At 37.9% G+C, this 27,514-nt stretch overlaps 1 protein-coding gene and 2 long non-coding RNA genes across 3 annotated transcripts in view; 1 reads left to right on the top strand and 2 right to left on the bottom strand.

Annotated features, from left to right (window-relative positions):
* Nucleotides 1-27,514, top strand: part of LOC309661708 (uncharacterized protein) — a 178,958-nt gene that overhangs the window by 71,471 nt on the left and 79,973 nt on the right. The window lies entirely within an intron of this gene.
* Nucleotides 1-27,514, bottom strand: part of LOC309661736 — a 130,466-nt gene that overhangs the window by 61,925 nt on the left and 41,027 nt on the right. The gene's annotated exons all lie outside the window — the stretch shown is intronic.
* Nucleotides 12,800-27,514, bottom strand: part of LOC309661438 — a 37,591-nt gene continuing 22,876 nt past the window's right edge. The window contains exon 3 of the long non-coding RNA XR_014264045.1: nt 12,800-13,024. This is a non-coding gene — a long non-coding RNA (uncharacterized lncRNA). The remainder of the gene's footprint in view (nt 13,025-27,514) is intronic.

Here is a 27,514-nt window from a genome sequence, read left to right as displayed (position 1 = left end):
TGTGGGAATAAAAATAAGAAAACCGGTAAAGACAGAGAAATCTTTGAAATCTATATTAACCTGTAAGAATGGGGTCATAAATAAGATTTATGAAAATCATAGTTTCAAATTCTGCATTATATAATGCGCCTCATAATTATATAAACACACTCACATACACACACACAAACACAAAATAAAAACACAGGTTAAATGTAAATGGATGAAGCCTATATTAATTGTTTTCTTTCTTAGTTCATAACCCCTGACTCTCTGGTATTGGGGTGTCCCGCTAAGTGAAATTGCTTAATGTAATAGGTGGACAACTAAACACCATGCCATTACATCAGTGCTTGGAACTAGTGTCTTTATTGGCTTCAATGCATGACTTGCCATTTGTTGGACATAAACAAAGGGCAAACCTTCCTTTGTTGGAAAATAACAAACTTTCCTTTGTTGGAAAATAAATCTAGAAAACCTTAATTCTGGATTCCCAGCATGAGGAAGTACCATGTTGAATGTTGGGATAACAAAGATGGCTATGGCATAGCCCTACACTCAAGGTGCTTACAGACTCATAGGAGAAGCAGACATTTCAAAGAACAATTTGAAATGCAATATGGGAGGGGTGGAGGTGAAAGTGATTTCTGTGCAGGGAGGGAGAGTTCTAAAAAGGTAGCAAGGAGGGTGAGAGAGAACCCAGAGGAAGTGAATGAGGAGGAGTTTCTCAGGTATTCAAGACAATAGGTGCAGAGTGGAAATTACTGTGCTTTGTCTTCTCCAGTGCCTGTGAGACACCGAAGAATTAGGGATACCTGTGAATGTATGATTGATATATCTTGTTCTTCTAGTTTAACAGAAACATGAGTTTTGAATTTGGATTTAGATGTCATATTAAATTTTCTGAATTTAAATTATTATGCAATATAAAAATTGGGAAACAGGTTTGAAATGCATTCTGGAACAGATATTTTGCTAATTATCCATGTCTAGAAAACACAGTGTCATGTAAACAGTCCCTAACACAAAAAAACTAGCTTTAAAAAAAATTTTCCCCATTGTCCTGACATCTCATTTGAGGCTCTCATAATAAGGTCTGACACTTTAGACAACATTTATTATCTTTTTTATTAGGGGCTATTATTAACATCCATGTCCTGTTTACAAAAGCTGTTACGACCAAGTACATGTCAGGAGGTGTGTGACATGGTTACAAGACAGCTCAAAGGAAAATGGAAGTGGAGCGCTTACATCAGGCTGTGGAGGTGAAACTACCAAGTGGGCACATCTGTTGCTTCACTATGTCCTCCGCTAATGGCACTACGTGTATAACCCTTAGCAAAATTTAAAGCTTACAAATTCTTTAAAACTCAAATTCTTTCTAAGATTTCCTCATTTCCTGCAATCTTTATTCCAAAATTCCAAAATTTCCTCTCAACCACAAGCACAATGTCTTTTCCTTTGATCCACATCTTAAACATGCCACAACTCTGGCTGTTCTGTAATGCATTATTAAACTTTTTATTTTGAAATAATTTCAGATTTACAAACGAGTTGCAAAGATGGGATAGGGAGTTCCTGTCTACTTTTTACTCAGTGTGTCCTAATGTTAATATCTGACATCACCATGGTATTTTGATCAAAACTAAGCTATTAACACTGGTACAATGGTAACAAAACGACAAACTTTATTTTGATGTCTCCAGTTTTTCCACTAACTAACTCCCTTTTTCTGTTCCAGAACCCCACATTGCATTTAGTCACCTTGTCTCCTTAGTGTCTTCCAACCTGTGATAGTTTTCAGTCTTTCTTTGTCTTTAATAACAAGATTGATCACCACCCAACACCTCCCTGCTACTTCTACTGATTTGTGCAAAGGTCCCATCTAATGTTTGATGAATGATAAGTCCTTCTGGGTTCTAGCTGAGGGTTAACTAACAGTCCCAAGTAACATTACTCTGCAACTGCCTGTAATTTTATAATAATTGCCAAAAGAAGTCAGAAATTAGGTGTTGGCTTTTAGCTGATCATTTTAACTTAAAGGTTCTACATTTGAAGTTTTATATGAATCAGTTTCAATCTCTGAGAAACTGCTAAATGTCCTGTATTCTTAGTATCAAGGTTGTAAAGAATGTACTGAAGATACTTCTTCTTTTTGCATTTCACAATCTTTCTCTGTCATCTTTCATCTCTCTTGAAGCGGGAAGTATCATCAACACGGGCACCACATGTACAGAAACGCAACAGAGTAAAAAGCGTCAGCATGCTTCCAGCATCTGCCCTGGGACCAGCCTCTCCCACAGATGCAGCCACGTCTCTGTCAGCCACTCTTCACCATCTGCAGGTAATCAACCTTGAACATTTCATATTCCTTACCTGTGGTGAGAAGGTGCTACTGGTATGCAAATTAAGGTATCTGATTAAGTAGGTACTCTGATAAAGTAATGAAACTGCAGAATTCCCTGTGCTGCAAAGCAATTCATTTCAGCTGGGTAACACAGCCACGGCGTAATCCCCAGACCCCTGGAGGGTGATGATGTTGAATTACTGTGCATTTGCCCATGCACGCAGTCCACTGGGGTAGATGCCCATTTTTCTAATGACTGGAAAAAGTGGGAAATGCACAAACATAACCTGAGGACTGTTAGGGAGCCCCGAACAGTTTTACTGACGGGTAAGGGAGATCACTGTTCTGTAATGGAAAACAAAACAAAATACACTGAAACAACATTAAAGTGGGTACGCTTGAGCACAGCCGCCCCACCAGCTCTTAGCTGCAGAGCAGTGGTTCTGAAACTGATCAGCCTGCATTATTCAATGTTGCAAATCTTCAGTAAATTCCCCCTGGGAACCAACACCCCCTGAAACAGAGCCCAGGGATTTGCAATTACTGTTTTGGAGTCACCAGTGCTGAACCCACAAGAAAGGCACTTGCCCTCCCACCCAGCTCTTCCCCTGACCACACCACAGACTGTCTTTTTCCATTGTCACCGTCCTGTCTCCTGCCTCAGCCCCTTAGTTGAATGAAGTGTCACAATTCATACAAAGGAAAACATGTCCAGAGGGTCTGACTTGCACAGAACAAGGTTCCACAGCTTAGGACACTGAACACAAAACATCCCTCCCAGCAAAGTGTGATAGGTATGCTTTAGGGCTGCAATGAGAATTCAACGAGAAGCTGTGTTAGAGCATCTAGCACAATACTTTCTCTCCCATACACGATCGCAAGACGGGAGACAGTCATGGTGAAAGAGGGGTGACATCCAGAGTGTGGGGCATTGCAGTCTTTTCATTACTGAATGGCCCGTTACCTGCCACTTTATACTAGATAAAGGAGAGAAAATGAGGAAAGCCAAAACTTGTCACAAGCATGTGATGTGTTCAGGACCCTCCCAGATGCTCTAAGTGCTACCTCACAACTCCTCCATGCACCCGGCAAGTGGGGCGGGTGTTACAGTCTCTGCTTTGCAGACAAGCAAAAAACAATCATTTTAGGTTGGGGTGAGGGTATTTTGTTAAAGCTTAGCTCCCTTTTCATTCTCTACCCCTTCTAAGAACATATCCCTGTGATGTGTCAGTTATTCAGTATTGTTTGCTCATCAATAGCAGACTGTCTTTTATAGTGATACACTGGCAGATATATTGGAAGGTTTCTGTCTCTAGTTATGCCTGCGTGATTGTTTCCCCACCTTTCGTTGGCTCAGACACAGGCAGTGACTTGTGTCTTTGGGGAGAGGAAAGGCTGAACAGGAAACTCTCAGCTAGGGCCTTAATTATTCTGGTCACTGATCAAGATGAAAATGACCCCTGCCCCTGGTGGCCAGGGGGCATGCACTGTCATAATGAGTGTCAGCTTTGTGCAGAGGGGGAAATTACCCAGAGGTGGAAATTACCCAGAGGTGAAAAGGAGAATAGCTCATGCCTTCTTCAAGTTGGAACAAGGTCCAGAGCAGAAAGATACCAAAGGGAGCAAAGTCAAGTGGGATAATCTGAAGTGAACAGACTAACCTATCTCCAGGGCATCTAAATGTCAAGCAAGTAAATGGCTAAATTGAAACTGTAACCAAGGGAAGTTTCCCTCCAAGATCTTCATTACATTGTCTCAAATGGGAGCTCATCAAGCTCTGTGTATTTCTTTCCTCACTTCAATGCATCTTAATTCACAGAAAACTCATTCCAGATTCCAGGCGGGGCTGGGTGAGTGGGGAGAGGGTGAGATAAGCAGGAGTAACAGATGTTCCCAGGAAAAAGGGGCCATAGGGCAGCAGGCCCTGGGGATGCTCCCTGACCATCCCACTCAGAGATCTCTGGGATTTATATATTGGTGTTTTTGTCACAACCCTGCCTACATTGCTGAGGGAAATTTAAGCATTTGCTCCAGCTCTGATTTCTTAAGGAGCAATTCCAACTATCTACATATACCATTTCTGGCTATCAGGATGTAAAAAATGCAGAAATCCTCCCTCTGGACCTGTCTAGGTAACCTCTGATTCCCTTTCTGCTGTGCTTCCTGCAGTCTGCTAGCAGCCTGAGCAGGAGACAACAGGTAGTTTTCCAAAAAGTGCATCCATAATGAAAAAATCACACAGAGCTGCCTAATTGTAAAACAGATTCCTCTACTAAATGCAGACATACCCAGTAATGGTTTTGTAAACAGACAATTTAAAATTAAATAAAAAATAAGTGTATACTTGTTAATTTGTGATTCAAATTAAATGCCAGTGATATTAAAGAAAAAAAGTACAGTGTGACTGTTCGCACGTGACTCCCTTAAGTTCTGTGTGCAGTGTCCCGAGGGACAACTTTCAATGCCCTTGGCAATTAACATTCATCGCTGCAGCTCTTTCTGCATAAAATAAACAAAAATCCACTGCTACTGTGTGTTTTGTTTTGCTTCTCTCATAGACACTCCTGACCAAGTTTTAAAGAAACACACAGTAGAGAGGCATTCAGATCTGAGTTGATCTCAGGCTTTGCAGTTCTTAGGTGTTTGAAGTTCTGTATTGACAAGACTATAAGATGATTTTGCTAATTTCTCACCTTAGAAATAAAATACGAATTGCCCAGCAAGCCTATAAACCATCCGAACATGTACTAAATACCTCATTCATGACTGAATAAAATGTATGACCAAGTTTATTTGTGCATCTCCCGGGAAATCTTCATGTTTAGGAGAGATGCAGCTCTGAGATCTGGTCTAATTCTATAAAAGCATCATTGTGCATCTTTCAGAGGCCCCCTGAGTTATTCAGAACAGATATGATTCCAGATCATTCTTGAGGCCACTCAGAATAGCTGCATCTCCCTCTGATATGTAGAGAACAGTGGGGAATCCAGGATGCCCAGAAAGGCAGGAGGCCAGGCGTTCTGCTCCAAGGCCCCCACCACTTCCCAGGGACACACCGTTACTCTTCTTAAGGCAAGAGCTCCTTTTTCTTTTTAATTAAATTCAGTGTAGGATCATGTCAGGAAATGCAAGGGTGAGATGCTTAGAAATAAAACCATGAGTACTAAATTATCCATCCATACTTGACTGCTCAGTTAACCAGAAGCCTTTGGAAAAAAAGTCCATTGATGGTAAAACTTACATTTTCTTTAGTGATGTTATGGAGCTGAATTCATTACAATTTGTAAGCACACTGTGAAAGCCTTGGATAAAAAGAGATATGTACAGACGAGCTGCTATACAAAATAGAGTGGTAAAATGAGAATGCAAAAAGGATAAGGTCTGAGCATCACAAAATGTAAATACTACTGACAAAGGTGCATTTTTTGGGGGGTAGGCATTCATCCCCAGCAAAGTATGGCATTATTTTGTGTCGGAGAAAAGCCTGCTCCACTGGATTTCCTTGGAGGAAACACGGCAACAAGGAAGAGTCTACTGCAAGGATCACAGGACAGAGAGAACAGGGAACCCCTGAAATACCATCTTCCAGTCAGCCCCTAGTCCAGAAGCTCCTCATTAATGTTCAGAGCAAAGGTGGGAGTAGCTGACCACAGGGTCCACTGAGATATTCCATTAGCCTTTGCCACTGGCTGTGGCCTTCCTGGACCAGTCTCTGTGCCACAAGTTAAACCAGAAGTTCAAGACTCCTGTGTGCTTTGGTCATTAGTGATCCCAGATGCCTCATGAAAGGTTGCTAATTGAACCTCACCCCTTTGGCAGGATTGAAGGTCACCTCACTTGGTACGTCTTTCATCAGTGACTCCAAACAAGAAAAAGGGAATATCCCTACAAGAGGCAATGTAATTGCATTGGATGAGTAAAGCAGTATGTAATGGGATAAAATATATCTCCATAGGGATGCCAATAATATTTATTAAAAGTGGAGGAAACAAAGACATCATGGTGTATGTCAAGGATACATACTGTTAAATAAATAATTTTCATGAACATTTTTGTATATTATACATGATATAAAAGTGATTACTTTGGAAAAGAACAGAGTAGAATTTGCTAGACAACTATTTTTGAATTTGGATAGTGCTTAGAAGGGCTTCCACATATCTTTTGGGAAGTTGCCAAGTACGTCATAGGCAGTACTTACTTTTGGAAAAATACTATGGCAAAATTGTGGCCACCATAAGATACTTACTGGGCAGATAATAAACACAGACATAATTTTGCAAGGATAAACTGTTGTGTTTTTCATTCCTCTCCGGTAAATCCTGTTAGCCGGTGATCATTATCCCATGAAGCCCTAGCGAAGCCAGGGAGGGCAAAGACCAACTAAGAAAATAGGAAACAGGACGTGTGCTGTCTCCCTCTTTGGCAGGAAGAAGAGATGGGAACCCAGACGATCGTGGGAAAGAGAGGAAATGGAGGAAGGGCAAAAGGTGGTGGGAGGGTGATTCAGACACCTTGCTCAGGAGCGAAGTCCCAGGGGGATCAGAAAAGTGAGAGGAATAAGCAAGCTGTGGAAAGGTTTTGTCTTGGCTTCCATTTGGAATTTTGGGAGATCACCTTGTAGGGGGCTGTGTAGTCATTACTAATGGTTGCCAACTATTTCCCTTCTTCTACCTTCCAGGCACTTGGAGGATTGCGATTTCCACGCCCCCTGGTGGTTGGGTGGGGCTATGTGACCAGTTCTGGCCAACAAGCTCTGAGTGGAAGTGATAGGTTACTTCTGGACTAAACTGCCAGAACAAAACCATTTGACGATCTTTTTCCCCTTGGTATGGTGAACCAGACTGCCCACAGGCCATCAAAAGGGGGCACAGAAGTGAGATGAGAGTCTGACTGGATCTGAACAGAAGGTCAACTTGGCAAAGGCAAATTAAACCTGTAACCAAGGCTGCTCAGGCTGGAAACCAAATGAGACTCATGGTCAGGCTTCAGGGAGGCAAGAAGTGACATCGCAAAGATCCCGGAAGGGACAATGACCTGTTCCCTGGGAACACGGTCTTACCAAGAGGTAAATCCGCCACAGGCTTCAGGAGCAGGTGCCAAGTAACCCTCAGCGTTAAAAGCAGACAAACTCCCTTCAGCAGATAGCAAGGAGCTGAGCCCCAACGTGAGAAGCCCCACCATCCAGCTGCATGAGGGCACCAGCCCTTCTGTAAACCCAAACACTGTCTTGGAAAGAAGGAGGAACAAAGAAATCTGAGCATCCCTGGAAGATGCTCACCCATTCAAAAGAGTCCACTGAATTCAAAAGAGACTGAGGATTGCCTTATTCTGGGGGTAGTGCTATAATTTGGGCTACTTGGTAGAGAGAAATGACAACATTGCCTCCCTGAAGGTTGTTGACAACGCTGAAAAACACGTTTGGTTTGTTCTGGTTTGTCTCATCTAGCATCTTAGGTTCTATGGAGGTAACCTGGAGACTCCAGACCTTGAAAAGGACCATGGGAAAACCTGAGCAGATGAGTTCTGTGTGACAACTGTACAGCAGGGTCTGCACGAACCCTGGGATTTGGGGGCTTCTCCTCTCACATGCTACCATCAGGCCGTGATTTAATAAAGTTGCATGGTCACCAAGACAGTGCTCTGTGCTTTAGTACATGGGTGTATTTTACATGGATGCTATTACATTTGGCCTGTCCACTGCACTCAATACCCACAGTTGCATCTGCAGGATCATTTGTTAAGAAAAATCGGAAAAAGAATGTGTCTTGGCCCTAATAGGTCTAAAAACTTTTAGGAAGCACAGATAAACAGAATGAAAAATCTGACATCCAGAGGCAAAAATTCCCCAGTACATTCATATGCCTTTATAAAAATCTGGTTTGCAAGCCCTTTTATTGCCATCTGAATTGCTCAGACTAGTATTTGGGAATACTGACCAGTTCTACCAGGCACCTAGCCTGTGAATAAAAGATAGAAATACTGGAGAACTACGATTTTATGAAAAAATATGAGGGACAAGTTTATTATTATAAGATTTGCATCAAACATTTTTGATGTATTCAGTAATATTCTGATTTATATCAGGAGTTGATATACGTCTAGATATTTTAAATTATTATTCACTCTTTCCATTTTCTAACATTTCTTTGTAAAAAACAGTGAATTTTACATCATAGCTTATTTGGGATATTGCAGAGTCCAAATAATCAGACGTTCCAGGTTATAAGAAAATATTTAGTGTCTGATGCCCAGGCCTAAGCATTTTCTCCTAATCGAATCATGTGTATTTATTTCCTGCTAAAACCTGGAGTATTAACTTGTACTAGTAAATGTACTTCCTAAAGTGAGAAATAAATATCTTAACGCTGAGAATTGTTGCTAATATGCTCAGCCATTAATTGTATTGGGAGCATTAGACAAAATCTTTCCTGGCTCCACCAACACATAAGTCTGTTGTGAGGAAATATGATCAATGTCTCGGTACGGGAAAGGTGAAGAATTACAAAGAGAAAAGAAAACATCCAGTCAGTTCAGCTTGTCTCCATCTACTTTCTGTTTGCAATACACAATATGGTAATCTGATATGCCATTTTTGATCAAGTTAAATTTAAAGCAGTCTCATTTCTGCTGTCAGTGATGAGTGGCTTGCCGCATTAGTGGGCGTGATTTTCAGCATCTGGGCCATGGATGGAGTTGTCCCTCTTTCTGGGGATGATTGTTTATGCAAGCACTTTGGGGGAACAAAAAAGGAGAACAAAATGTGTGTACACTTCCTCCTAATCAATCTCAATCAGCTCTGGCCAGACCACTCATCTCACCACCATGCCTGCGGTGACTAAAGAGGACACGTCACGTGGCTAAAAAGAACATGTTATCCGGAGTTGGAAAGCAGCATCTGAAATGCTAAAGCCAGTTTCATGAAGGGTCACCTACAGTAACAATAATTGTAAAAACAAAAGGTTATTTTCACATGCAAGATCTAGAATGAAAGTCCAGCATGGTTTACTCTAAGGTAGTTTTTTTACTTTTGGTTTTGGTTTTTTAACTTTTGTTTTGAATAAACTTGGATAAACTGCATAAAGTTCCTTTAGGAGATTTTTGAGAAGAAAAAACTGAAGTCAATATTATAGCATGTTCTTATTTAGAATACACAGATTTCAGCAACCTTGATTTTATATGAGAAATATTAGGTCACTTGTAATTCTAGGAAATATCAATTTAATATTGATGGAAAGAAATTCAGCTAATATGAATAGTCAAACCCAATTTGACTGTAAAGATGTAAAGCTTCAAGAACTTTACATTTTTATCTAATGGCATTAATTTTCTTGAATAGGTATATGAATACATGTACGTGTCTGTGTTTTACCCCTTAAAAAAAATCCATCAGTTCTGAAAAATTATACATTCAGGCATTTCCAGTAATTTGTGTTTCTCTGTATAAAAAGGTAAGGTGTATGACCTCAGAGGGGATACTTTGTTAAATGTATTATCTGGAACCCAATCCCAGACTTCAAAATGGGAATGCTAGAGGAACCAGACTAGAAATTTCAAAAGTAAACTCCAGGAGCACTTAGTCCAATGTTGAGTGATGATACTAGCCCATTACTATCTCTACAATAACCAACAATTCCATTAGGGAGCTCACAGAAAACACTGGCAAACAGGTGGTAACATGCTCAGGAATCATGGTTTTCAAAGATGCAAGGTCTGCATCTCTCTGCTTTGGCCCACCTGTCCCTAGAAACGCCTGGATCCCTCCTAACTTCTCTGCTCATTCCTCTTAATATCCTTCGTAGACTTCTTTCTTCTATTTATTGCAAAGTCTTTTCTAAGAAATATTTTACTACTTTTCATAAATTAATAGAAAACAAAATAAATACATAAACTGCATAAGTAAAAAATATGTAAAAGAGAAAACATGAAATGTGCAATAAGTTCTAGTCAATTAATTAACATTTGTTATGTGTTGAATCAGTGAAGTACTTTAAAATCATCAAATGCCTTAAAGTTTGAATTATTTGGCTTTGGGGGGTTATACAGTGGGTCAAATTTATATATATGCACACACATACAATCAAAAATTATGTATAGACTATTCTCTTACTACCTTTATGTATCAGGTAGATGAATTGATCAGCTGCTATGTATAAAGTTCTTGGTGGAAGCTGTGATATTTGAGACATTTCTAATTCTTAATGAACATTCTAGAAGCGCAATGACTTATGGGCAAAATAAGAACCTAGGGGTGTAAGACAGACCACCTTCTTTAAAACTTCCAAATACCACAACACAGACCAAGGAAATTTTAACCATACAATCAGGGAGTCTAACATGATTTTCCTCACTAGATCATACACAAAATATTCCAAAAAGCTAAAACTACTATATATGAAGCATCATCGCCCTCATTATATTCATCCACATTTCATACTATCCACATTTTACATCATAATAATCTAAACTAAAGTGAACTAATATGTTCTCTAGCATTTACCAAGGCAAAGGAAATGTCCATAAAGACTCTGGGATGCTGGCTTTTAACAGAAAACACATATAGATAATCCTTCAGAAGGAATATTGATAAATTGTGCTGTCTAAAGCATGCTTTAGAAATGGGTCTGAAATCAGGTGGTAATATCTAGGGATATTTAGTGAAATGTACACTATATGCAATCAGAGTAGCAACAACCATTAAAAAGAAACCCTCATCAGTTGATTGCCACTCTTAAAATAATTAATTTAAATTTGCAAAGAGAGTAGTTTAAATATAAAAGATAAGCTTTGTACTTACCATTTTATAATGATGGCTTATAATATTCTGAGTTATTAGTTTTTTAATTAAATATAATGGAAATAAGTTCATCTTAAGCTTCAGGATTTTCCCTTCTAATGTTTATAAACTTCCCAGTGCCACCATATTGATAGCACTGGAGGCCTGAATCATAAAGAGACTCTACACATGCAAATTAGAAACACAACACACAAGCCCCTCGGGCCTCTTTAAACTAATTAAATATGGCTTACTTAGTTTTTACAATTTTAGGGAAACCACTGGAAAGTTTAGATGTTAAGCTGATATTAGAATAACCACCAGACCGAAAATGGGTAATTTGATAACTGATCTTCTTGAAATCTGGTTTCAATGAGAATATATTTTTACTGGGGTGCTAAAAATGATTATGAATGATGCTTTGAGGAGTAAATATGTGGCCACAAAATGCTTTTTCCTGGGAAAAGACCATGAAGCTGGACAATTAATGGACATGCCTTCCCATCCTGAGCTCATTGAATTTCTTCACCTGTGTTCTTACTCTTCCCTGCCAATCTATTTGATCACTTACTAGGTTCCCAAATTTGATCCTTAAGGACACAGTAAAGCTCAAGCTAGACTTTAACTCTGATCTTAGAAATGTCAAAGAAAGGGAGGAAAACACTCAATTCCTTAGTAGTATCTCCAGAATTTACAGCAGTGCGTTTACATGGGACACAGTTAATTTTAACTTTTACTTTCTGAATTAATCTTTCATTTAAAAAATCTATCCCTTAAAACAGTAGCAAAACAAAAGCAGAAATAGAGACACAGACGTAGAGAACAAATGTATGGATACCAAGGGGGAAAGGGGTGGGGTGGGAGGAATTAGGAGACTGGGATTGACATATATACATTATTGATACTATGTATAAAATAGACAACTGATGGGAACATACTGTATAGCACAGGGAGCTCTACCTAAGGCACTGTGGTGACCTAAGTGGGAGGGAAGTCCAAAAGGGAGGGGATATCTGTACGGGTATGGCTGATTCATTTTGTTGTGCAGTGGAGGCTAACACAACATTGTCAAGCAACCCTACTCCAATAAAATTAATCAAAAAAAGTAGCAAAGCATTTGAATTTGAAGTGTATGTATTCACTTATTTAATCCACTGAATTAGTATTTGTGCAATAGAAGAGGTAATTCACTGGACAACATTCAAGTAGCAAAAATGGACCTTTCCAAAAAGTAAGTCATTAACTCCCTTCCCACTAATAGGAAGGGAATCTTTATTTTCAGTGGCAGCCTTCACCTGGTCTCCTCCCAGGCCAAGTCCTGGGAATGGAGTCATTTTCCCATGACATCCTTTGGCAGCCTCACATCTCGCAAACATCACGCGGTGGCCTGTTCAGTTTTCCCCAGTGGCTGCAGCACTGGCTCCTTCTTGTGTTGTTTTAGTTATTCATGACCAGCGCACTTGACTAGTCACCCTTCTGTCGCCGGTCCTAAAACTAAAAAGGGATGATAACCCCGGAAAAAATCTAGACTCCAATAATTCCCTTCTCATAAATCTTATTGATGATCATTTGCTGGCAATCAACAGGGAAGGAAGATATCAAAACAAACCAAAAAATGGATCATAAGCAAGAAGAAAGCTAGCAGAGGAATACTAGCAGATATGATGAACCTGCTGCTTTCTTCAGTTTCATTCATTAAACTCAATATAATTAAGTTTTGACCTATAAGAAGGAATATGAACTAAAAATGAAAATAATTCTCTCTGGGAAAGAATCAGCGTGGATTGACAAGAAGACAGCTGCAGACTCACCGTCTCTGCGATTAAGGCTTGCGAAGCCAGGGCCGTGGCTGCTGGACCGCTCTGAGGAGCTGCTGAAGGAAGCCCGGGGCAGGGCAGACGCCAGAGGAGCGTCACAGCTATCTGGGGGGAAACACCACGTGCGGGTTAATACACTGAGTAAAGCTTTCCTGTCCTCTCTTCCTCTCTTCTTCCTTCCCTTTTACTTTCCTTTCCTTCCTATTTCCCTGCCACCCTCCCTTCTCTTCTTCCTTAATTTCCTTTCTTTTTAGTTAACAGGCTAGGAAAATGCTAGAGCCTGTGGCAAACATCAGTCTTGATCAGAGGTGTGTTAGTAAACGTTGAACAACAGGCTCTTAAGGAAAATTAAAAACCCTGATTGGCAGCATTTGCCACTTTCCATGGTGTAAATACTCCTACCATGGCCAATTCAAAGCTATCAACGTGATGTCACTGACCAGGAAGTTGGAAAAAGAATCATTATATAGTATTTTCACCACGCAGACACAAGGTATGTAAATCACCTCAAGAGCACTGATAACAGCAAGATGACATAAAATAAAGTAGGAAGTGGTGAGTTTTCAGAATGTATTACTTTTGTTTTAATATGATTTAATTATGTTTATATAATTTAATTTTTAATAATGATTGTATTTTCATGCAAAATTCATGAAAAGTTAATGATTGGCTCTTGCTAGCTGCTAAAAATTGGTTCCAGCACATCACTCCTAAATGGGAAAATATTAAAAGTATTTCCTTGAAAATCAGAAAGAACACTTTCACAGACACCACCGTTTCTATTGAACATTGCACTGTAAGTCCTATCAGTACGTAAGAGAAAATTTAAAAATTAAAAGCACAAAATTGGATAAAAAAGAGCAACCGTTATGGTTTCCAGATGATATGATTATGGAGGTAGAAATTCTGAAAGTCATTGGCTAGCTTAACAATTCATTATACAAAACCTGATAGTATTTCTAAACTTATCCATAGTTAGAAATTAAATTAAATAGAAATAGCAAATACTAACAAAACATATAAAGTATCTAAGAATGAATCTTACAGAATTTGCAGGACATTTATGGAGATTATTATAAAAATTGTATTGAAAGACATTAAAGAAAAACTACATAATTCAGACTAAAATGATTGCAAATAGGAAGACTACTTTTAAGGTACTGGTTTTCCCTAGCTTGATCTAAAGATTCATTAGAAGTTCAATCAAAGCTCAGGAGGGTTTTTCACAGAACTTGAAGCAGTGAACCACACAGCTCAGGGGTTCTTAACGTGTGGTACAAATATGATATAGGGGGTCTGTTGAGATGAATAGAAAAAAATTATATCTTTATTTTCACTAACCTCTAGCTAAAATTTAGCATATTCTTCAGTCACAAATGTAGACAAACCAGACTATATTCACCAGTGCCCGTGCATATGTTACCAACATAAGTTACAGATATTTTAATAGCAATCGTTGTCCAAGACATCTAGAAATATTGTTTATGGTCCCCTTTACTTCAAAATAACAGTATTTATTAAAGTCACCACTAGATCTTGTTTTTGAATGCGCTAATAACTAAGAAGACACTATGTTACAATTTCTAGTACATTGATATCAGCATTTCAATATAACTATTTACTTTGTAACCCTATGTATACATTTTATGCATTTACAAGCATTGCTGTGAGAAGGAGTCAGGCTTCAGCAAAGTGCCCGAAGGGTCCTTGGCAAAAGGAAGAGCAAAGAAGCACCCGTTGTGAGTGTGTGCACTGCAAGTACAAAGCTGTTGAGACATTACTGGGGCATTATTAGCCATTCAGAAAATTCCAGAAGATTGGGATCATCCACAATCCACAGTCAGCTGTGCTAACTCGAATGTTAACGTGACAATTTCTCAGGGGACAATTTCCCTGCCTGTTGAGCAGACCAGGCCTGCATCATTCCCCCTTTAGGTAAAGGGGTCCCAGGGATCTAAGTAACCTGCTCAAAGTCACAGAGCTGGTTGAGGGTAAATGAAGATTATCTCCATCAACTGTTTAGCTTGGGAAGCCTGCTCCTTTCCCAGCCTCCCCCACCCCCCCCAGCATGGCTTCCTTTCTGAGTCTCCCCAGATGCTCCCCACTCAGTCCCCTCTGCTCACATCTTTCTCATCTCACCGTATTGGGGTCTCTCCTTTCTGGGTTGGAAACAGTGAGGACCAAGTGTAGATTCTGGAGCCAGACAGGGTGTGGGCATGACATTTACCAAGCTGCCTACTCTTGGGAAGTCACTGGCCCTCCCTAAGCCTCAGTTACCTCATCTGTACAATGAGGATGTCACACAACTGAATCACACAACTGGACAAAGGGGAATCACACAATTCATAGGGTTTCTATGAGGATCAATAGTGTTTGCTTTTATTATTTTCAGTATGGTAAGACAAGTCATCACATAAGCTTCTTCAAAATATTCTATAAGGACGTTTTCCCTATAGAGAGATACAGAAGGCAGCATTCAACGTTCCAAGCCATATTCTCATTTTTTATTCTTTCCTCAAAAGAAGGCATATGAATCTTAGCCTTTAAAAAAAAAATAAAAAAAAAAAAAAGAGTAAGATGTACTCGCTCTTATGAAGTCATCTTTGCCTTTGAGAAACAATTTTAAAAGTGATCATTTTCTTTAAAACCCTAATTGGTTGTTCCAATTCACTTCCACACAGTCAAATTTGAGAATGCACGTGATCAAAAAACGTGACCACGTCCAATAAGGTACTTGGAAAAGAGCTGCTCTGTGTTTGGACAGTGTTTTCTGTACATTCACTGTGTTTTTAACTAAATTACATTCAAGTAAGGTGAAGTCTCAGATGCCACCCAAAAATCTCCTAAACCATTGTTTTCAATCTGAAATGTCTATATTTTATACTACGATTCCTGGAGCCAAAATTGTTAAGACACAATTTAATTTTCTTTTTCTGGAATCATTAAAAAATATTTGATTTCCACTGAATATTATTCTTATCAATAGTCTGATACATACTATTTCTATCCAAAAAAAAAGATGAATCCTGAAATGCTTCAAAGCTACAACAATTATTCATAAATAATTGTTTTTAACAAACGAGATGGCAAAACAACTGAAAAGTACAACTATTTACCACTTAGGGGGAAAATGAGGTGAGTACAAGTAATAATCTTGTAAGAATTAACAAATGAAAATAGACAGATAATATTACAGTTCAATAGGCTAAAGCAAGTTTATTTCTCTTCATAATAACACTCATATTAAGAAGAAATTATTCTATGAAATAATCTCAGTTTTGAAATGCACTTATTCCTTCAAAAGTTCAAATGTACTCAGAAGCTCAAATGTTCTCAGAAAAGCTTAGGAACTCTAAAGGGAAACTGATGATCCATTGTAACGTGTCTTGTGGAAAATACAGACACACCGTAATTGTTCATGATTTATGTGTGATTCAGATCAGAGTGCTCAGAGCATCCTTGTGTGCATGCTTCTAGAATAAGTTCTTATGTATTAAATGAGCAAACATTGTCTCAGTAGTTGTACCTATTGTAACATCATTTTAATCAATAGCCTATTGTTTGTCCTGCCAACAGAACAGCTTTATACTGAAATTATTAAACAATATTTCAGCTTCTGTTTTTAAAAATTATATATATATTCTTTTCTCCAGGTAAAATCTTAGCAATTTGGAACTTCCCATAGCTGGGGAAAACATAGTTGCCTTAATCCTCTCAATCTAAGTGACACTATCTGAGTGTTTTCCAGACCCTTGACCTCCTCCTAAAACTACTTAAATCTACCCCCTCCATAAATAAAAAACAGTCCCAAACAAATCTCTTTGGATTACTACAGCTCCTTGGTGATGCATGCTCTTAGTTTCTTCAGAACTTTCAAATCCAGTTTATACACAACTGTATATAAATGGCATCTTTTCAATATGCATTATGTTCTAAAGTAGACTAAAAATTCCTCAGCAAAGAAAATGTCACTTTACTGAATTCATTGATGAGCTCTAGTAGTTATCTGGTAGCACCTTTAGGATTTTCTATGTCTAATATCATATCATCTGCAAACAGTGACAGTTTTACTTCTTTCTTTTCCAATTTAGATTCCTTTTCTTTTTCTTCTCTGTTTGCCACAGCTAGGACTTCCAAAACTATGTTGAACAAAAGTGGTGAGACTGGACATCCTTGTCTTGCTCCTGATCTTAGAGGACATGCTTTTAGATTTTCACTGTTGAGTATGATGTTAGCTGTAGGTTAGTTGTATATGGTCTATATTATTTTGAAATATGTTCCCTCTAGGACCCTTTCTGGAGAGTCTTTAATCATAAATAGGTGTTGAATTTTGTCAAAAGCTTTTTCTGCATCTATTGAGATGATCATATGGTTTTTATTCTTTAACCTGTGGTGGTGTATCACAGCCATTGATTTGCAGATACTGAAAAATCCTTGCATCCCTAGGATAAATCCCACTTGATCATAGTGTATGATCCTTTTAATGTACTGTTGGATTTGGATTGCTAGTATTTTGTTGAGGACAGATGAATGGATAAAGAAGATGTGCTACATATATACAATGGGATATTACTCAGCCATTAAAAAGAATGAAATAATGCCATTTGCAGCAACATGGATGGACCTGGAGATTATCATACTAAGTGAAATAAGTCAGACGGAGAAAGACAAATATCTATTAAAAAATTTGAAACAATAATTCAAATAATTATTTTAATAATATAATACTAACCTTCCAAAACAGAAAGCACAAAGTCCAGAGGGCTTCCCTGGTGAATTCTGCCAAACATTTAAGGAAGAAATCATGCCATGTCTCCATAATCCCTTTTAGAAGATAGAAACAGAGGAATACTTTTTAACTTATTCTATGAGGCTAATAGTACCATAATACCAAAACCAATCACAGATATTACAAGAAAAGAAACCTACAGACCAATATTTCTCATGAACACAGATGCAAAATCCTCAACAAAATATTAGCCATCAAATCCAACAATGTATAAGAAGAATTACAGGGAATTCCCTGGCAGTCCAGTGGTTAGGACTCCATGCTTCCACTGCAGGGGGCCCGGGTTCAATCCCTGGTGAGGGAACTAGGATCTCACAAGCCACACGGTGTGGCCAAAAACAAAATAATAAAGTAAAATAAAATAAAAATTTTAACAGATTTTTAAAAAATAGAAGAAGAATTACATACTGAAACAAATGGAATTTGTCCCAGGTATTCAGGGCTGGTTCAACATTCAAAAATCAGTTTATGTAATCCATCACATCCACAAGCTAACAAAGAAAAATCACATGGTGCTATCGATAGATGAAGAAAAGCATCTGACAAAATCCAACACCCATCCATGGTAAAAACTCTTGGTAAACTAGGAATAGAGTTGAACTTTCACAAATTGATAAAGAATATCTACCGAAAACTTACAGCTAACACCACACTTAATGGTGAGAAACTGGAAACTTTCCCCACTAAGATCAAGACTAGGCAAAGATTTTCCCTCTCACCACTCCTTTTCCACATCCTACTAGAAGTCTTAGTTAATGCAATTAGACAAGAAAAGGAAATAGAAGGGATACAGATTAGGAAAGAAATGTCTTTGTTATGGATGACAAGATCATCTATGCAAAAACTCCTGGAACTAATAAGTGGTTATAGCAAGGTCACAGGATACAAGGTTAAAATACAAAAGTCAATTGTTTTTCTATATACCAGCAATGATCAAGTGGAATTAGGAATCTGAAACACTATGCTATTTACATTAGCACCTAAAAAATATAAAATACTTAGGTATAAATCTAACAAAATATGCATGAGATCTATATGAGGAAAACTACAAAACTCTGAGGAATTAATCGAGGAAGAACTAAATAAATGGAGAGATACTCCATGTTCATGGACAATACTCAATATTGTCAAGATTTCAGTTTTTCCCAATCTGATCTATAGATTCAAGGCAATCTCAATCAAAATTCAAGCAAGTTATTTTGTGGATATCAACAAACTGATTCTAAAGTTTATGTGGTAAAGCAAAAGACCCAGAATAGCCAAAACAATATTGAAGAAGAACAGAGTGGTAGGAATGACACTACCTGATTTCAAGACTTACCATAAAGGTACAGTAATTAAGACAGTGTATTGGCAAAAGAACTGACAAATAGATCAGTGAAACAGAACAGAGAGCCCTGAAGTAGACCTACACAAATATAATCAATTGACCTTTGACAAAGTAGCGAAGGCAATACAATAGAGCAAAGATAGTCTTTTCAATAAGTGGTAATGGAACAAATGGACTTCCATAAGCAAAAACATGAATCTAGACACAGACTTTTTACCCCTCACAAAAATTAATTCAAAATGGTTCACAGATCTAACTGTAAAGCACAAAACTATAAAACTCCTTGAAGATAACATAGGAGAAAATCTAGATGAACTTGTGTTCTGCAAAGACTTTGTAGATACAAAGCCACGATCCATGAAGAAAAGAACTGATAAGATGGACTTTATTAAAATTAAAAATTTCTGCCCTGCAAAAGACAGTCAAGAGAATGAAAACACAAGCCATAGGATGGGAGAAAATATTTGCAAAATACACATCGAACAAATGACTTTTATCCAAAATATGCAAAGAACTCAAACTTACCAATAAGAAAACAAACAACTCCAATTAAAAAATGGTCCTAAGCTGACTTTAACAGACACTTCACCGAAGAAGATATACAGATGAGAAAGAAGCATATGAAAAGATGCTCCACATCATACGTCTTCAGAGAAATGCACATTAAAACAACAATGAGATACCACTACACTCCTATGAAAATGGTCAAAATCGGGAACACTAATGACACCAAATGCTGGCAAGGATGTAGAGCAACAGGAACTCTCATTGGTGGTGGGAATGCAAAATGGTGCAGCCTTTTTGGAAGACTGTTTGGCCGGTTCTTACAAAACTAAACGTATTCCTACATGCAATCTAAAATCTGTTCCTTGGTATTTACCCAAAGGGGTTGAAAACTTATGTCTACACAAAAACAGGCACAAAAATGTTTATAGCAGCTTTAGTCATTAAACGTCAACACTTGGAAGCAACCAAGACACCTTTAGTAGGGAATGGATAAACAAACTGTGGTACATCCATATAGTGGAACATTAGTAATAAAAAGAAATGATCCATCAAGCCATGAAAAGACACAGAAGAAACCCAAATGCATATTACTAAGTGAAAGAAGCCAGTCTTTAAAGGCTACATACCATACGATTCTAGCTATATGATATTCTGGAAAAAACAGAAGTGTGAAGCCAGTAAAATGATCAGTGGTTGCCAGTGTTTAGATGGGAGAGAGGAATGAATAAGAGGAACACAAGGGATTTTAAGAGCAGTGAAACTATTCTGTATAATAATATAATGCTGGATACATGTCATTATACATTTGTCCAAACCCACAGAATGTACAACACCGAGAGTGAAACATCAACTATGGACTTGGGGTGACTATCATGTGTCAGCACAGGTTCACCAATTGTAAACTAAAAAAAGTATCAATACCACTCTGGAGAAGGATGCTGGTAATGGCAGAGGCTAAGCATGTGTGAGGGAAGGGGGTATATGGGAAATCTCTGTACTTTCTGCTCAATTTTACATAAACCTAAAACTGCTCAAAAAATAAAGTTTATTTTTAAAAAAGGGCAGGGGGGCTTTCTCTTTATCAACTACCCTGAGTATTCACTTAAAAATAAGTGCTATGATTTAAATAACTTACTGAGAAAGAAGAGAAACTTTCAGGGTTTTTTCCCCCCAGTTATACATCCTGGAGCCCATTTATAAAACTTAGTTCTATCCCTTCATGGTTTTAAAATTGTGCAAGGGTGTGTGACTCTACCAGCCTTCAGAGGAATCAAATATCTGGAGGGAGAATGGCTGTAGTTTTTCATGGATTGTCCTGCTTCAGCACCCTAAGCAGACAAGGATTTAGACCTGTTTTAAAGGTCAATTTTAATTATCCCAATTATTATTCACTCATGACTGCTGAAAAATTATACTCGACAAAAGGAACAGATTCCCAGTGGTGAGAGTGTTTCTAAAATTATAACTTGTGGCAGTTTAATGAATCATACTGCTTCTCATACAGGAACAGCACTTTTTTTTTTTTTAAAGAACCACTATTTATCTTTATTTCTTCAGCTTCTATCACAGTGCCTGGCACATGGTAAGCATTTGATAAATGTTTGCTGAATTAAATTGATCACAAGTCCGAGAGCAACTTTCTTAAATCTCCATATCTAAGTTATATTTCAACCCTGACATATATTGAGCTTAAAACACTGAAACAGCCAAGTTCATCCTAACAGAAAAATCATGCGGTCTTAACTTCCAGGCTGGGTGTGGGGTAGGTATGTGATAGTGGGACCCAGGAAAATATAGATAGAGAAGAGGGGTTCTCACTAATAGGAAGGGACTGCCAATGAAGTATTCATTTCAGAAGGCATTCTCATTCCTGCTTAAACAGGGCATGTCAGTAAAATTCAGCAATCCAACACACTCAGATATTTTTCAAAAATAATTCACAAATGGAAAGATGAGAACATGTCTGTGTTAGAAGTAACATGTCTAGATTTATCAAGATTGTATAATTTTGTGCAATGAAATTCAGGGGAGAAATAGACACAGCAGTTTTTCAGACACTGATACCCAAGGGGCAATTCCCCATCCCTGCCCCTGAAATTCTGATTTAGTGAGAGGAGTTATTTGTGTACTTAAGGCAGACACATTCTGTTCTTCAGAGAAGAAAATGTACAACACTCGGGACAGGAGCTGAGAGATCTCTGCAGTGGATGAAAACCTCAACTGTGCCAGGAGAGACCCTCAACGTGGCCACCAGGAGTGTGCACTAAATTGCAGTTTTCATATGAGTAGCCCTGGTATCTGTATTATGTTCTGTGGTTATTAAACCAGAATTGGAGAGTTGGGCAGTGTAAAAGACATACTTTCAAAAATCTGAAGCCCTATCACGCTAGTGCCCAGAAAGATGCACTTGGGAAACTCAGCTGTTGACTCATATTAGTATTGATATTACTTTAGATATTTAGTTTAAAAAGACTTTCACTATCCATAGCACATTAACTGGAAAACTTCCTTGCTTGTATATAAATCTGAAATATCCATTTAAGGGGCAAAGTCTAATATTCCACACAACTTACTCAAATTGTTGAAATAGTCACAGAGCAATGAAATATGCAGTTTTGGGGTGACGTCAGTATCATGATAGTGTGAATCGTTCCTTTTTTCTCTCTCTCCTTTGATTTACAACTATTAGGACGTCCATAACCAGAAAAAAAAAAAAAGCACCTATCCACAGCATACAACGACATCCAAGAGATCCATCCACCTGTGCATCCAAAGTGGGTGGATTGGACCATGGAGCAGGTAGCAGGGATTGAGGTAAGTGGCTGCAGAGCTGGTGGCAGGAGGCTGTGACAGCACAGAAGGCGGCTGCTGTTCTGGCAGCGAGCCAGCACCACCTTTCTGGCAGAGGAGCTGGAGGATGAAGGCAGTGACTGGAAGTCTGCCCAGCCACGTGTGTTACAGCTGGCGGGACCAGTTGCTCTCTCTGAGGAGAGACTGCAGTGAATGGGCAGAGGGAAAGGAAAGGTAAGTAGACAGACAAAGAGAACTGAAGTAAAATGTCTCCTGCTGTCTGCCCCTGGAGGCAAGGGGACCGACCACCCTAGGACCCCTGGGACACCGCCCCCATCCCAACTTGAGGATACCTCTACCAGGTCATGGACACCCACAAAGCCCCAAGTGCTAAGTACACACACCTCCCCCCTGCGCCCACATTCTGCCACCACGCATTGTTTTTGTTGTTGTTTTTGTTTTGTTTTGTTTTAACTGTGTGGGTTCCCAATCTTAGAAGCCGCTAGTTAACGCTGGTAAGAGAAACCAAAAACCTGTGCCATAGCGCCACCTTCTGGAAAGGAAAGCTCCTAACTACCGACCTGTTGCATTCTTAGGATCAAAGTAAACAAAGTCTTAACTAAATAAAAATGGTGTTCCATTTTTTATTTAGGGAATCATGGTAATACGGTATCACAAAAAAAAGAAAGACAATTTTCCAGTAGCCAAACCCAAAGGTATGGAATATTGTGCTCTAACTGATAAAGAGTTTTAAATAGCTGTTACGAAGAAATTCAATGGAAAACTCATAAAGGCAATGCAATGATATTAGGAATGAAAATAACAAGCAGAAGGAATACTTTACCAAAGAGATTAAAATTCTAAAAAAGAATCTGACAGATTTCTGGAGCTGAAGAACTCAAATGAGATAAAGAATGCATTACAATGCACTGGAAATAGAGCAAATCAGGTGGAAGAGGAATTAGCAAGCTCAAGGATAGAAATATAGAAATAATTCAGGTGGAAGAAAAGAGAGAGCTAAGATTTTTAAAAAGTGAAGCCTATGAGAAATATCTGATTCTATTGGAAAGGGAAACGTAAGAATAATGGGCATCCCAGAAGGAGAAGAGAGTGGGAAGGGGACAGAGTTTATTTAAAGAAATAAGAGCTGAGAAATTCCCAAATCTGGGGAAGGGATGAATATACAGATCCACGAAGCTAACAGAATATCTTGTTATCTCATCACAGAAAGACCTCCAAGACACATTTTAATGAAGCTGTCAAAATTGAATTATAAAGAAGCAATTTTAAATGCAGGCAGGGGGAAAAAAAAAAGACAGCAACCTACAGAGGTACCCCCATTAGGCTACAGTAGATTTCTCAGCAGAAACTTTGAAGGTCAGGAGATAGATAGTGGAATGACATATTCAAAATATTGAAAGATAAAAATTTCCATCTAAGAATATGTGGCAGTTATCCTTCAGATATAAAGGAGAATTAAAGCCTTTCCCAGACAAACTAAAGCTGAGGGAGTTTACCACCACTAGACCTGCCTTATGAGAAATGTTGAAAGGAGCTCTTCAAGCTGAAACAAAAAGACAAAAGTACACAAAACTCTGATTAAGATGATAAATACTCATAATTAGAATACTGTAAATCTTTTCTAGAACAGTATATTAAATTCTTAACTATAATATAATGGTTAAAGGAAAAGAGCATTAAAAATAGCTATAGATACTACAACTTGGTAATGAAATCACAGCATAGAGATCATTTCTAACATTAAAAATATAAAAGGGGAAGAGTAAGCAGATGAAACCTTTATAGGTGAATGAAGATAAACTGGCATCAGCAGGAAAGGGGCTATTTTACCTGTAGGATGTTTTATGTAAACTTCATGGTAACCACAAGCAAAAATCTAGAGCAGAAACATAAACATAAAAGAGGGGAGAGTGAGCAAATCACCATGGAAAACCACCAACTTATAAGGGCAGACAGAAAGAGAAGAAAAAAGGAACAACAGAGAGACAAAATAAGCAGAAGGCAAAAGATAAAATGGCAATAGTAAATTCTTACATAGCAATAATCACCCCTAAATGTAAGCAGATTGAACTCACCGATCAAAAGGCACATAGTGGGTGGATGGCTGAAAAAACAAGGTCCAACTCTATGCTCTCTACAGAAGACTCATTTCAGCTCTAAAGGCACATAGGCTCAAAGTGAAAGGATGGAAGATGATATTCCAAGCAAATAGAAATGAAAAGAAGGTGGGTATAGCCATCCTTGTATCAGACAAAACACACTTCAAGCCAAAAAAGGTAAGAAGAGACAAAGAAGGTCAGTAAAGGGGTCACTACATCAAGAAGATATAACAATAATAAATATGTACGTTCCCAAAACCCGATCACTGAAATATACAAGTATGTAATAATAGATATTAAGGAACAAATAGACAACAATGCAGTAATTGCAGGAATTTCAATACCCCACTATCAGCAATGGATAGATTGTCTTGACAGAAAATCAACAAAGAAACGTTGGACTTGAACCACACCTTAGAAAAAATGGATTTAATAGACACATATAGAATATTCCATCCAACAGTAGCAGAACACACATTCTTCTCAAGTGCACATAGAACATTCAGGCTGGATCATATGATAGGTCACAAAACAAATCTTAGCAAACTTAAGAAGACTGAAATCATATCAGCTATCTTCTGTGACCACAATTGGTATGAAACTAGAAGTCCACAACAAGAGGAAGATGAGAAGATCTACAAACATGTGGAAAGTAAACCCACGTCTAAACAATCACTGTGTCAAAGAAGAAATCAAAAAGGAAATAAAAAATATCTCAAAACAAATGAAAATGAAAACACAACATATCAAATATCATGGCATGCAGCAAAAGCAGATCTGAGTGGAAAGTTTATAGCAATAAATACATTAAGATGTTAGAAAAATCTCAAGTAAACAACCTAACTTTATACCTCAAGGAACTAGGAAAAGAAGAAAAAATTAAGCCCAAAGTTAGCAGAACTAAGGAAATAGTAAGTATCAGAATGCAAATAAATGAAATAGAAACCAGAAAAACAACAGAAAGGATCAAGGAAACTACAAAATGTTTCTTCAAAAAGATAAACAACATTGACAAACCTTTAGTTAGACCCAGGAAAAAAAAGAAGAGTCAAATAAATAAAATTAGAGATGAAAAGAAAAGACATTACAACTGATACTACAGAAATACATAGAATCATAAGAGACTACTATGAACAGTTATATGCCAATGGATTATACAACCTAAAAGAAATGGATACATTTCTAGAAACACACAACCTACCATGACTGAATCAGGAAGAAATAGAAAGTAGGAACAGACCAATAATGAGTAAAGACACTGTATCAGTAATTTAAAAATTCCCAACACAGAAAACTCCAGGACCAGAAAACTCCCCTGGATAATTCTATCAAACATTTAAAGAAGTAATACCAATCCTCCTCAAACTCTTTCAAAATATTGAGGGGGAGAAAACACTTCCAAACTTGTTCTATGAGGCCAGCATTACCTTGATACCAAAGCCAGATAAAGATACCACAAGAAAAGCAAACTATAGACCAATATCCCTGATGAACATAGGCCAATATAGACCAATAGACCAATATCCCTGATGAACATCAACAAAATATTAGCAAACCAAATTCAAGAACACATTAATAAAAGTATATACGATGACCAAGCGGAATTTACTCCTAGGATGAAAGGATGGGTCAACATATGCAAATCAATAAATCCAACACATCACATCAATAAAAGAAAAAATAAAAATCACATGATCTTTTCAATAGAGAAAGAAAAAGCATTTGACATAAAACAACATCCTTTCATAATAAAAACCCTTAACAGACTGGGTATAGAAGGAACATACTTCAACATAAAGGCCATGTATAACAAACACAAGGGTAACATTATACCTGATGGAGAGAAATGGAAAGTGTTTCCTCTGAGACCAGGAACAAGGCAAGGATGCCCAGTCTCACTACTCTTATTCAATATAGTACTGGAAGTCCTAGCTAGAGCAATTATGCAAGACAAAGAAATAAAATATATCCAAATCAGAAATGAAAAAGTAAAACTGTCATTATTTGCTGATGATATGATTGAATACATAGAAAATCCCAAAGAATCAGCCAAAAAACTATTGAAATTAATCAACAATTTCAGTAAATTGGCAGGATACAAAGTCAACGTACAGAACTCAATTTCATTCCTCTACACTAATGATAAAGCATCTGAGAAAGAAATAAAGAAAACCATCCCTTTCACAATAGCATCAAAAACAATAAAATACTTAGGAATAAATTTAACCAAGGAAGTGGAAGATCTGTACAATTAGAACTGCAAAACTGCTGAAAGAAATCAAGGACACCAACAAATGGAAAGACACAAACAAAATCAAAGAAATTGAAGACACAAACAAATGTTCATGGATCCAAAGACTTAATATTGTTAAAATACCAATAGTTCTAAAGCCATCAACAAATTGAACATAGTCCTCACCAAAATACCAAAGGCATTCTTCAGAGAAATAGAAGAAACAATCCTAAACTGTGTGTGGAACCACAAAAGACCTCAAACAGCCAAAGCAATCTTGAGAGAAAAGAGCAAAGCCAGAGATACCACACTTCTGGATTTCAAGCTATACCACAAAACCAGAGTAGAAAAACAGTATTGTACTTGGGGGGAAAAAAGACAAATTGACCAACGGAACAGAATAGAGAGCCCAGAATTAAACCCTGGCATATACGGTCAACTAGTATTCAACAAGGAAGGCAAGAATACCCGGTGGAGAAAGGATAGCCTCTTCAACAAATGGTGCTGGAAAAATTGGAGAAACATATGCAGAACACTGAAAGTAGACCCCTATCTCACACCACTCACAATAATTAACTCAAAATGGGTCAAAGACTTAAACATAAGACCTGATGCCATAAGAATCCTAAAAGAAAATGTTAGGGGAGAAGTTTATTGATGTTGGTCTTGGCAATAATTTGGTGGGCATGATGCCAAAATAACAAACAATAAAAGAAAATAATCAAAACATGGGACTACATCAAACTCAAGAGCTTCTGCACATCAAAAGAATAAATTAATTAACAAAATGAAAAGACACCCTACAGAATGGGAGAAAAATTTTGCA

Source organism: Balaenoptera physalus (assembly GCF_965194825.1).
Source record: "Balaenoptera physalus genome assembly, chromosome: 5".
NCBI lineage: Eukaryota > Metazoa > Chordata > Mammalia > Artiodactyla > Balaenopteridae > Balaenoptera > Balaenoptera physalus.
The sequence above is the reverse complement of the archived record's forward strand: the minus strand, read 5'-3'. Positions and strand labels throughout refer to the sequence as shown.